At 40.1% G+C, this 13,898-nt stretch overlaps 1 protein-coding gene across 4 annotated transcripts in view; it reads right to left on the reverse strand.

Annotated features, from left to right (window-relative positions):
• Nucleotides 1-11,689, reverse strand: part of Alpk1 (alpha kinase 1) — a 105,360-nt gene extending 93,671 nt beyond the window's left edge. For 2 of the 4 annotated variants that reach the window (XM_029475300.1, XM_029475301.1), the window contains exon 1: nucleotides 11,326-11,675. The gene's annotated coding sequence lies outside the window, so the exon portion shown is untranslated. Of the gene's footprint in view, nucleotides 1-6,603; nucleotides 6,726-11,325 lie in introns of all 4 variants that reach the window. The other 2 variants (XM_029475299.1, XM_021158235.2) reach the window with 2 other exon arrangements.
• Nucleotides 11,690-13,898: the final 2,209 nt, after the last annotated feature.

Below are 13,898 nucleotides of genomic sequence, written 5' to 3' on the forward strand. Positions count from 1 at the left end.
AGGCAGAGGCAGGCGGATTTCTGAGTTCAAGGCCAGCCTGGTCTACAAAGTGAGTGCCAGGACAGCCAGGGCTACACAGAGAAACCCTGTCTTGAAATAAATAAATAAATAAATTTAAAAAAAAAAAGAAAAGGTTTTCCAGCTATGGTTATGTTAGTGACACCTGACTTGAATCATGAAGACAGTCACAGGGAGGTGGGGGGCTTGGGGTGTTTTACAGCTCTGTAAGCTGGCAAAGTTGTTGTAACAATTAATCAATACTTACCGATTTTCAAGAATTTGCCCCTTATCCATTCTCTCTCTCTTTCTCTCTCCCTCATAGATAGATAGACAGACAGACAAAAAGATAGATAGATAGATAGATAGATAGATAGATAGATAGATAGATAGATAGATAGATAGATGGATGGATGGATGGATGGATGGATGGATGGATGGATAGATAGATAGATAGATAGATAGATAGATAGATAGATAGATAGATAGATAGATAGATAGATAGATATTATCAATATTAACAGAAATCTCCACAAATGTACTTTGTCACACTATGGTATTTCATAAGATTTTCTTAAATTTTAGCAAATGTGTTTCTGGAATTGAAGCATGCACACACACACACACACACAACCTTAAATTCAGCAGCTGGGAATTGCACTGCACTGACTGTAATCTTGGCTCCAGGAGTTAGAAGCATGAGGATCAGGAGTGCAACCCAGTTCCCTCAATCCCCCCCCCCCAAAAAAAACCTAACTGACTTAAAAATGGCTTCTCCTTGAATCCTATTTCAATTTCACTTCACTTTCAACATCAACTCTGACTTGGAGCACTTCAGTAGACTGGCTTCCTTCCTTCCTTTCTTCCTTTCTTTCTTTCTTTCTTTCTTTTTTTTTTTTTTAAATTTCTCTCAACTGTAACCAGCAAATTATTCGGTTCTATTAAATATTTTTCTTCCTTACAACAATGTAATATTCTAAGACAGCCAGGAATAATCTGTCTTGTTTCCTTCTATGAACCTAGTAGTAGTGTTTCTTTTGTTTGTTTTGTTTGTTTTGTTTTGTTTTGTTTTGTTTTGTTTTGTTTTGTTTCGAGACACGGTTTCTCTGTATAGCCCTGGCTGTCCTGGCACTCACTCTGTAGACCAGGCTGGCCTCGAACTCAGAGATCCGCCTGCCTCTGCCTCCCCAGTGCTGGGATTAAAGGCGTGCGCCACCATACCTGGCAGTAGTAGTGTTTCTTAATATTAGCATTAGTTTCTCGTACTTCTGAGACAACCCCACCATTGCTGTTCAGTGTGGGTTCCAATGGGAAACCACTACAAGGTGGTTGTTCCTATGCATCTCTTACTGTTAATAAGTTGGAAACATGCCCTTTTATTTCAAAGACATCTGCAATGTTCCAAGGAAATAAGATACTAGTTTTTCAACTATTATAGTCTTTCTTTCTACTCCCAACAAGACCCAAAATCTTAATTTTAAGTCACTCTCTAACCTTTTTCTACAAAAATAGAAAAAGAAAAAATTGCAAATTTTTCAGAATATCTCAGTCCTTGTCAGTATTAACAGAAATTTCCACAAATGCTACTTCGGTACACTACGGTATTTCATAAGATGACCTGGAATTTTAGCCAGCTTATTTCTGGAACTGAAAGAGAGTCCATTCTGAGTAGGACCCAGGATGCAGGCTGTTTGTGCCCTCTCCATTATCCTGCCTGTTTTAAAGCCAGTTTCAGAGCTGCTTAAATCCATTCCTCCTACAGTACCACTGCCGCCCTCTAGTGGTGGAACATAACAGCATACACTTGAACTCTATTTCCGTATTAACAAAAACAAACAGGGTGCTCTAAAGAGCAAAAATAAAATAAATAAATGAATCAATACATACATACATACATACATACATACATACATACATACATACATACATACATACATACATACATAAAGCAAGCCACTCCTGTGGTTTACAAGACAAGTGAGGGCCCAGAGGAAATTTTATGAGGCATTAAAATATCCTTGTATATTGTTAACCTGATCAATAATCTTCTGGGGATTCATTTTTGTAACAACGCATTAATCTGTCTACAACTTCGTCTTGGAAAACAACTTACTAATGGATTATCTCAACAATCTATAGGGCTTCAGTGTGGTGAGGACAAAGGCCATCTCTATGCCATCTATGGAGACAGAATTTGCCACCAAATCTGTGGATACTTAAACTATTTGTGTGTGCATGTGGGGGTTAGGGGTATCTATTAGACAACTATTTTAGAATGGCTACGTCCGTAAAGAAAACATCAATAAGGCAAAGAGCCTTATATATTTATCAAATGCTCCAGGGAGCTTTCACGTGCTTCAGAACACGCTCCAAGTTTCTGTTCTCTCTCTCCTCTCCTGACAGCTGATGGAGCTGGCTAACGCCACCTCATAAATGTGGTTTGCCTCTCAAGCCTGCTTCATGTCTCCTGTGCCAGGCTCTGTCAATCCCCAGTGTAGACTGTTAACTCCCAAACTGTCCTTCCTACCATCTCTCCAGCTCCCACAGCACATCCTTCTTGCGCTGTCAGGTAGCTTCTTGGAAAGAAAAAGAAAATGTTACTTTGTTGCTTAAAAGAAGAGTGTGTTGCCTACCAAATGAATTCCAAGCTCCTCAACTCTAATCAGCTGGTTTAGCATGGCCTGTCATTTGTATAGGTTCTGCAATATTGAACTTGACCTTAGTGCCCTGGAAATGTGTCCTTGATACCTGTTTTCTAGTAGTAGTAGTAGTATAAATAAATGGGTTTTAGCATGATAATTCTTAAACTTTTAAAAATTTATTTATTCATTTACATATGAGTGCTCTGTCTGCATGTACACCTGCATGCCAGAAGAGGACATCAGATCCCTTTTATGAGCCACCTTGTGGCTGCTGTGAATTGAACTCGGGATCTCTGGAAGGGCAGCCAGTGCTCTTAACCACTGAGCCATCTCACCGGCCCCTAGCATGATATTTCGTACACCTATCATTGTACCTTGCCCATATTCACCCCACCCCCTTGCCCATTTGCTTTCTATGCTTTGCTTCCAACTCTGTGACAGGATTTGACACCACCTTCTACCAGAAGTTAATCTACTCTCCTCCCAGGAGACAGCGCCTCTTGCTGATGCAGCAGCATCCTACAGGTTCTCTTCTGATCTCCGTGTCTAATACTGTGACCAGCACTGAAGAAGCTCAGTGCAGGGCTGCGTGTGGATAAATGGGTGGAGTGTCTTCTCTCCGTCTTAATGTAGTGAAACCGTCAGCTTTTCTCTCAGCCTTGTCATTGCCTCTAATAGGGGGGAAATCTATGGCCAAACATGACATTTGTGTTCACTTCACAGAAGTTATCTCCTAAGTGCATAGAGAAACCCCCGTAGTGAGTAAAAAGCTGACAGCAGATGCCTGAGGGCTGACAGCTGACAACCTTGAACTTGTCTCCTGGCCTTGCCACTAACTGTGCCACTGTCTGTGAGATGATCTGATTTTCTGCAGTGACCTTTAATTTCATCGTATCTATTTACTATGTATTGTTAAATTTAGTCATTTATTTGGTGGTACTAAGGATTGATCCTAAGCACCATGATTGCTAGGCAAGTACTGGGCTACTAAAGGTATAGTCCCAAGTCTAGTTTTATCGGTGTCTCAATGAGACTAAAACTACTCCCTTGATTTATAAAAAAACATTACAAATGAGAGAGAAAATTCACGACATGTTTAGGTGTGCATTCAATTTTAGAATTGCTTGGTATTTATTTCCTCCGAAAGCAAAGACTCTATGTAATACATGTTCTCCAGGTATAAAAACCTCAGGAAATATTTGTTGAGTAAGTAAATAAATTCTAGAATTGCTGTGGTTTCTCAAACTTAATATAGGCCTATACTTCAATAAAACTCTTGGATTCTTTCCTTCTTAGTATAAATTCTGTGTTCTAAAACTGAGATGTCACCAATCTGATTTCCCTTGTGTAGCATCTAAAGTCTACAAAGACCATGTGATTTGAAATAAAATATCTACAAGCCTTTCACTATTCGTCCGTTTGTGTACTGCTCTGTGCTTAATCATTGAAAATATGCTTCTGTATTGTTCTTTGAATGGCATAAATATGTAGTAAATATAATAGCAAACACAATGTAAGATACTATAAATATTATATGTAAATATATAGTAAACACAAATTTCTTATATAATGAAAGCAGCTATTTTTTTAAAAAGTAAACTAAAAGGAGGAAGAATGAACTAAAACATGTATCATGATATATGTGTATAAAAATGATACAGCAAAACACCCCCCTTTGTATGTTAACTTAAATTTAAAACATTAAAAATTAATTGAAGACGACCAATATTCTTATGAAATTTTTTAAAAATCCAGCAAAACACTCACATAGAAAGTGAAGTATCCCTGAATGAACAGCTAAAACAATCTTTTTAAAGAAGAATAAAATTATAAAATTCATACTTCCTAATTTTAAAACTTGCTATAGAGGTTGGCCAGATGACTGGCGGGGTGAGAGCCCTGGCCGCCCTTTCAGATGTCCTGGTTCAGTCCCCAGCACAGGCCCACACGGCTTCTCACAACAGTCTGTCACTCCAGTTGCAGAGGCTCTGACATCCCTTTCTGGCCTCCTGGGGCACCTGCATGAACTTGATGCACAGTCAGACATGTGGGCAAAACATTTATATACATAAAATAAAAAAATAAATAAAACTTACCACAAAGCTATTGCAATAGTAAAAAAAAAAAATCACAATATACAAACGTTCAGACCAAGGAGAGGCTGCAGAGCAGACCACCATATCTGTGGTTAAGCGATTTCAGCAAGCGTGATGCAAACATTTAGGGAGAAAAGTACAATTCTTTTCTGTAAATAATGTTGGGGAAACCGGATGACCACACGGCAAAAGAATGTAGTTAGGCTTTTACCTTATGCAAAAAAATTACCTCAAAATGATGCAAAGTAGGAACTAAAATTACAAAACTCTTAGAGAAAAAAAAAGAAACATAGGAGTGGAGCTTCATGACCTTGGACTTGGAAATCACTGCATGGATGGGACATCAAAAGCACAAGCAATAGAAGAAAAAAATTCAAAATTCAAACCGTCTGTGTGTCAAAAGATACTATCAGCCTAATGGAGACTTGCAAAATGGGAAAGATGTTTATAAGCCATATCTCTGCTAAGGAGTTAACATCCATAATATATAAAGAGCACCTACTGCTCAATAACACACAAGAAAAATGACCTAATTTTAAAATTCTGGGTAAGTCCTTAAACAGACATGGAAGATACACAAATGAACAAGAACACCAAAAAAAGGTCCTCATTGCCATTAACCATTACAGAAATCCGAACCTAAACCACAATGCATTATCATCTCACATCCATTAAGATATCCACTATGAGGAGAAAAATCACAAGTGTTTGGGGAGGAAGTGGAGAAGTTGGAACCCTAGAATTACCATCTGATCTAACAATCCCACTTGTGAATGTGTACTCCCAAAGAATTGAAAGTAGTGTCTCAAAGACGGTGCTGTGCATATTCATGTTCATATTGATGGTATTTGCAATAGCCAAAAGGTGGCAGCAACGTATGCATCCACAGTTCATCAACAGGTAACCCAAATCTGTACATACATACATACATACATACATACAGTGAGCATGAACAGGAAACACTCATGCTACAGCATGGGGGAAACATAGATGTCTTGAACTAAGCGAAAGAAACAAATCCCAAACGGACGGTGGCTGTCTAAGCCCAGTTCTTTGAGGTTCTTTGAACAGTCAGGATCATTGAGAAGTGGGACAGAAATGGCCTGGGCCTCAGAGGAGGGAAACTAGGTCAACATAAGTAGGAGAGTTAAGCTGCAGATATAAGGGGCTCTGTGAGATGAATATAGTCTTACTTTGTAGCACTGACTACCCTGGAACTTGCTATGTAGATCAGACTGACCTTGAACTCACAAATATCCTCCTGCCTCTGCCTCTGCCTCTCAACTGCTGAGATTCAAGGCATGTGCCACTACACCCACCCTGTAACATCTGATTCCCATGTCCAGCCCAAACCTCTCTCTTGAACGTCATTGGTATATTTTCTTTGGTGATTATTTTATTTATATATGAGTATTTTGCCTGCGTGTGTAGTGTCTTGTATGTGTGCCAGAAGGTCCAAGATCTCCTGGAGTGGATGGTTGTGGGGCCACCATGTGGGTTCTGAGAACTGAACTCAGGTCTTCCAGAAGGGCAGCCAGTGATCTTAGTCATGGAGCTGTCTCTCCATCCCCAGACATGGCATCCTTAAAATGTCCACATTGTACTTCTGTGGAGGCCTCAGGGTATCCTGCTCATGGATGTGGTCACTGCTGCTCTAAGGAGTAGATGCAAGCACCTGAAGGGATACACCCTGGACCCTGTGCAAAGAACTCGGCTAGGAATCCTTGCATGTTCTACTGCTCCTACTCAGCAAACTTGTCTCAATGAACAGTGAGGTCCACTTAAAATGCTCACAACAAACTTCTCGGTCACAGTCTGATACTTTGTTTCATGAATGTGCAGTTCCCATCAGAAAGGCTTTTTCTTACCCACAGTTATTGAGGGATAGCTGTGTTAGGACACTGTGGAACTTCTGCCATATATTGCATAATAGTTATATTTTCTCCTCTTGTTTTTTATTCTGACTTCCGTTTTCATATACTGTAGCTACCTGGAAAGAGAAGACACTGAATGCTCCCAGATTTCTGAGAGGGCTAAGTCATAAAAGTCTTCAAGAGTCATAAAGATTCTTGGCCTTTTTTAAAACTATGGACTTTTAAAGCATTGTATTCTTGGGCTGGAGAAATGACTCCATAGTGAGGAGCACCTGCTACTCTTACAGAGGACACATGTTCAGTTCCCAGCACCCACACAGCAGCTTCTAACCATCCATAACTGCAGCTGCAGGGACCCAAGGTCCTTTTCTGACAGCCTCCCGTCCCAGACATGTGTTGCACACATGCCTATGTGTAGATTAATATTTATACACATAAAAATAAAATAAATAAGTCTAAAAAATCAAAACACTGTATTCTTATGAGAGCAAAAACTATTATCATGGAAAGTTTGACATAAAAAGAAAATAAAAATTAATTATGGTTCCACCAAGAAATAAGCATCACAAATCTTTTACATCCTTATGTTTCAGAATAGCTATAGTTATAGTTATAGTGAGGTTTTATAAAGTATAACTTTGATGTAATACTCCCTGATTGAGGGTACCCAAGCAGTCTGATTTAAAATGCTCAGGTGTGTGCAGAAATGATGGTTACTGCTTCTCATTTGTGTCCTTGTTAAGGACTTGGACAACTTTGATGGGTACAAACTTCTTTCTTTCAGATTTTCTTTAAAACTTGTCATCTCTCCCGACACACACACACACACACACACACACACACACACACACACACGGCCTGTCCCAGTAACACATCCTTTGCATCCTAATCCAGAGCCCTCATGGTTGCTGGTGGTGGGGAGGATGTGAGTGCCTAAGGCCAGGACCAGCGTTCAAAGGGAAAGAATCCTCCTATCCCGGGAAATGTCTGGTCTGGAGAGAATGCCAGCTCTCATGAAGCAAATACAGAAAACCCACAAAGTAGTGGCAAGTGACGGGGCTTGCAGACGGAGTATACAACATGAAGATGAGGAACTGAGTGGTGCTACAGACCAGTAAGGAGGAAGGGATGGCAATCCCTTCCGGTTCTTGAGCAAGCACTACTAATAAGAGTGCCTGACTCATAAAATTGAGTTGGTATTGAGCAAGATAAAGCATGTGCAATTTGTAGTAGAACGTTTGACCCATGTGACCTGAATGTTTGACCCATACGACCTGGTCAACATGTATGTCTCAGTGAACGATGCGTTCTACTTACAACGATCACAGCAACCTTCTTATTCATGGATTGATATTTTTTATCTTTATTTTATATAAAGATTTTATATAAAATATCTATATTTTATCTTTATTTCTCAAAAGTTGATTGTGGTTCACAATATTCAATGGAAACTTCCAGAAAGAAGAGGCAAACATGGTTTTAAGTGACATATTCTTGTGAGCAATGCAATGAAATCTGTGCCACTTTGGCCAACTTGGGGACATTGAATCATTCCATTGACCAGTGGGCAGTGACAAAGTAGGAAATCTTGATTCTACTTCTGTCCTCCATGGGTATGTGTATGAGTGTTTACAGACATGTGTGTACACGCATGTGAGTACACACATTTGCACACAAAAGCACACATATGCACACCTGGGCATAGTCAAAGCATTAGTTGAATGATAGTGGCAGTTTGATAGCACTGATTATGATTTTTGTAACTTTAACATGTATTAAACCCTTCTGAAAAGTAGGCTAGAACATAGAGGTGTTATCACCAATACCAAACAGATAACAGGCAAAGAAGAGGAAGAGGAAGGGATATATATATATATATGGAAGAGTAAAATTGAGGACTGGAGAGATGGCTCAGCAGTTAAGAGCACTGACTGCTCTTCCAAAGATCCCGAGTTCATATATCAGCAACCACATGGTGGCTCACAACCATCTGTAATGAGATCTGCTCTCCTCTTCTGGGATGTCTGAAGACAGCTACAGTGTACTTACATATAATAAATAAATAATAGTAGCAGTAGTAATAAAGAAAGACTAGAATGGAGAGCTACAGTGTATCTTAGTAACTGCCAACTCCAGGATCTGATTCAAAAAGTAAGTGGGGATGGGGTGAAGAGATAATCTGGGGCAGAAAAGCTTAAGACCCAAAGGAAATTTTGTCTACACAGACAAGGGAAAAGAGCAGTGGGGGCTTGAGGAAGTGATGTACGCATTGGTACCTATGTCCCCTAAGTCCTTCATGAAGTTGGTACTCAGACCGTCTGCTTGGGCATAACATGATGAATGCTCTCATATTATTGAGTGGAAATACATCGAGAGAGGTGCTCCCAGAAAGCTAGAGTACGAAGTGACCAGTCTCCTCGATAGACAAAAGCTGTTGCCCATATAGCACAAAGTGAGAGTGTCGAGGGTTTCTCTCATGGCTGCGGAGAGGCCCTGGCAAGCTACCCCCATGGCACAACATCCTCATGCCTGTCTCTCTTGCCCACCAGGAAAGGAGTGGGGATAGAAAACCTGGACACAGAGGAGTTACTGAAATCACCAGCAACTCACATCGAAATAGCCACCAGGCATGATTCATCGGTACCCACTCCCAGTGTCTCCTGTCTTTATAATTATTGGAGGACATGAGTCAAGAGAGCAAATCTTGAGATCATTACCTTGGAAAATGACAGCCTGCAGTGTCTGAACTTTAAATACAGCCTATGTTAACGGAACAACACAGGACGAAAAATAAACCATGCTAAATTTCTAAATTTTTTTTTTAGTATGAAAGAAACACAATGGCGAACTGACAGGATTTTCTTGCCATTTGACAGATGATGGATGCTTATGGATCAATGGGTGGCTCTACAGTAAACAGACAAACTGGGTTAGGGGAGATTCAAGATACGAGAATTAAATGTAGACACAATATTAACACTCACAAATGAATATGTCCAGGTTACAGAGGTCTGTAGAGACAGAGTCTGACTAGGGTGCTGTTGGCACACATAGCAGGCAAAGTTTATATTCCTCCCCTTCCCCCCCTTGTCTACAAACTAGTGTTAAGTAGATTTCAGTGAAAACTATGAAGGGATTGCTGTGCAGACAGACAGCCACAAGAAATGTCAACTACAGATCGAAGGTTCCTAACTTGAGAATCTGAAATCCAAAAGGATCCAGAACTCTAAAGCTCTTTGAACCCTGACGTAACGTCACAAGTGCAAAACTCCATACCTGACCTCATGATATATATAGGTCTATAAAATTACCTTCAGGTTATGAGTAACCATGGAAGAACTATAAGTGGATTTTGTTAGTTGACCATCTTTGCCAAAAATATCTTATTCTGTATATGTCAGCCCAAACTGCAAAATACTTCAAGTACAAGTATTTCAAATCAGAGACATTCAGTGTGTGGCAGTGTTCTCAGCTGCCTGCCCCTCCCCCACCCTTCACAGCCCACATGGAGGTCAGAGGACATGTGAGAATTTTATCTCTTCGTCCACCATACAGGTACCAGGGACTGAACCCAGGTCATCAGGCTTGATAACAACCCATGTCTCCAGAATTAATCATGGGATGTATAATGAATGTTAAACTAAAAATGTAATCTAATGCTTTAGTGGTAAGGGCTTGGCAGGTGTCATGTAAAATTGGTAGCATGGGTATTATACTTTGGGGACAGTGTGACTCATGTTTGAAGCTTCTACAGTCACGAATGCTCTCAAATGTTCAGGAACATTGAGGGCAAAGTAAGGCGCATGGAGACATGTGTAGGCTTGAGCAGAAGCAACAAACAGACACAGGAAACTTTGAAATAGGTTTTAGCTATGAGGTCTCATCAGGCAAAGGTCAATATTGTCGCTTTTAGGAGTGTTAGAAGCACAAAGATTTTTTCAAATGCCAAGAAGCAAGTATTAGGATGGAGGTGACATTGTGTTGTGACATAAAATTTGCTCATCTGGTCCTGCCTTTGTGCTGGTACCCACTGTAAATACTAACAACTTCAGAGGTTTTAATTTGTGACTTTCCAGGCTAGAGTGCTACTTTCAAATGTTACAATTTTTTAATGATAGGACCATTTTACCTAGACACCCAAAGGAATTTAATTTTTTTTATGTGCGCTTTCTTTGTAACCAAGACTTGCCCACACCCAGAATTTCTGTCCCTACTTCCCAAGTATGCTGAGTGACATTCACATAACTGTGCCCTGTCAAGAAATTACTGACTCCATCATACAAGTGGCAGCGTCTTTGATAGCTTCCTATGTGCTCCAAACCCAGTTTCAAATAAGTAATCCCCACAATCCTTTAATGCCTTCATCAGACACTGATTTTGTGAGCAGTAAGGCTAGCAGGTCTGGCAAGTTTTGTGACTAAGTACATTGCTATTAATCCATATATATATATATACATTAAAGGGTTCATATTTTTCTCCTCTTCACAACAACTGAACCATAGGTAGCCTTTCCTCTGCTCTTTTTGCCCCCTGTCCCTTCTGAGGAACTTCTAGAAGCACAAACCTTTCTAAGGGCTCAAGAGTTACTTAAAAGCAACAGAGACAGAGGAGGCACCAAGTCTACCATAATCACCTTTGAGAAAACTCTGCCGCCCCCATGCTGCGAGCATCTGCACCTCACCTCCTGCAAGTTCTCATTTGTAAGCTGATACTCACTCAGAAAACCACTTCAGAGCAGCAGTCTGACTCCGGAGACTCTTTATTCCGGTACAACCTCCCGGAAACACAGCGTTTCTCCTCAACAGCTTCTGTTTCAGGAAACCGGAATCTGAAAAGAAAAGTCCTTCCTTGCTCAGAACGTGCTTGTGTAACGCCACGCCAAGACACGCCCCGTTAGGGACTGTTGCGGGAAAGGTCTTCTGGGAGTCCTGTTACTGACTCTGGCACCGTCCACCAGGAAAACCCCAGCTTGCCTCAAGTGCAAATAAACATGTTGATACACGTGCCTCTGCGACGCCTACTTCTCCTCTGCGCTCCAATTCAGAGATCGACCCCCGAAAGGGGACAAGGAGAGCTTGTCTTTTGATGACATCAAAACAGTGTCATTATGTTCCTGGTTTCTCATTGGCAGTCTCTTCCTTCACTCTTGGATGACTCCGTTCTGCCCTAGTCCAAATAAGGAGTTTCCCTGAACTTTCACAAGGAAAGGAACTCCTCTGATAACTGGTTTGTCTTTCAACGGATGAAGCAAATGAAATCTGAGACTCAAGTTTTGACAAAAAGCATGTCAAAAGTACACGAAAAGATGTTAAAATGTTTATCAAAAAACATTTTTTTTTATTGGAAAAGTTTTAAGAGGTCAACAATATTTTAACTTTCTCCAGCCTTTCTGAGCCTGCTGTGCTGAGGAAGTTTCTTTAGAAAGAATAGGAATGGACTTTCTTTTCTTTTTAAGGTTTATTTTTACTATCTTATGTGTACGAGTGCTTTGCCTTCATATGTGTCTGTGCACCACATGGTGTGGTGCTTGAGGAGGTGGTGAGCCTCTGTGTGGGTGCTGGGAATCGAACCTGGGCATCTTTACAAGGGCAACAGCAACAAGTGCTCTTAACCGCTGAGCCAACTCTCCAGGGCAGGAATGGATATAGTAATACCAACAGGAAGCATTTGGGTAAAGCCTTTGATATATGACCCAGAAAATGAGAACACAAAAAGCTCCGAACCTGGGCAGCAAATGCTTTAGCCAGTTGGACGGATTCCAGCTCTGCTTCTCAACCAAGTGGAAGGAACGATCCAAGCAGTCAAACGCTAGATTGCCTAAACACTGACTTATGATTGGCAATAATTCTTCACCCATGACTTTAGAAGTTGTTCAGCAAGCCAGAGTGTTGGTGTGCTCTTTTAATCCTAGTATTTAGGAGGTAAAGACAGGTAGATCTCTGTGAGTTCAAGGCCAGCCTGGTCTAATTAATGAGTTCCAGGACAGTCAGGATTACACAGAGAAACCCTGTCTTGAAAAAGAAAAAGCAAACAGGAAAAATAAAAAAGTTGTTCAAGTAAGAATATAGAATTGCTATAACAAAACTTTCCATTTATTTACATAACAAGAGTATCCTTTTTAAATGTATGTTCTTTCTTGGAATGTTGCTTTATTGTAGCTATAGATAATGTGCATCTGTTAACTAACTTCTAAATACCATCAATCTCATTGAGAAATGCACTTTTAAATAGCACTCTGTTATTTGGCATTCATCAAATATGTAACTTTGTATTTATATTTTAAATAAATTAAAAATTAAAAATACATGTATTGTAAGCATTGAATAGGCCTGTCTGTAGAATGTTTATTCAATAGTGTCTGTAGCAAAGAAGAGAAATAATTTTAATATATATATTTTACTGTATATAAATGAGGAAAACACAAAGATATAAGAGCAAGTTTTGTACTATGAGAAAAGTCTATGAAGGAAACATATTGGAAACAGAAACTTAGAGAGATAGAATAATATAAATTTTCACAATTGTTAAAAAGAAAACTTCATGCCTTTATAGAGAGATGTTAGGGGTGCCAAATTATTTGACATGTAATTTTGCTTGGCCTTTAAAAGAATATGCATGGGCCTTATGGCACACACCATTAATCTCAGCACTTGGGGGTGGGGCAGATGCAAGCGAATATCTGTGAGTTCAAGGCCAGTCTGGCATATAGAGTGAGTCCTAGAGGACTACATAGTGAGATCTGGTCCCAAGGAGAGAGAGGGGGGGGGAGGGAGAGAGAGAGAGAAGGAAGGAAGGAAGGAAGGAAGGAAGGAAGGAAGGAAGGAAGGAAGGAAGGAAGGAAGGAAGGACATGTAGAGTTTTGTTTAGGAAAACCACACAGAGATCTTTTGTAATTATTTAAAGTTATAATAAAAAACAAACATCAACTTCAATATATGTGACTTTTTTTTTAAAAGAATTCTGTTTGGGAGCAGGCAAGAAAAAGAAGTGTTAGAAATTATTTGAGTCTGATGGAAGAATAGGAGGAAGGATTTCTGGGGCCCCAAAAGGGATAGGAACTCCACAGGAAGACCAACAAAGTCAACTAACCTGGACCCTTAGGGCTCTCAGGGACTGAACCACCAACCACAGAACTCATACATGAGCTACACCTAGACCTCCCCACACACATGTAGCAGATGTGCAGCTTGGCCTTCAAGACATAGACTAACAAACTGGCTACACAAACAAGACCCAACATTTTGCTGCTTACAGGAAACTCATCTCAGAGAAAAAGATAGACACTACCT

This window comes from Mus caroli, chromosome 3 (genome assembly GCF_900094665.2).
Source record: "Mus caroli chromosome 3, CAROLI_EIJ_v1.1, whole genome shotgun sequence".
Lineage (NCBI taxonomy): Eukaryota > Metazoa > Chordata > Mammalia > Rodentia > Muridae > Mus > Mus caroli.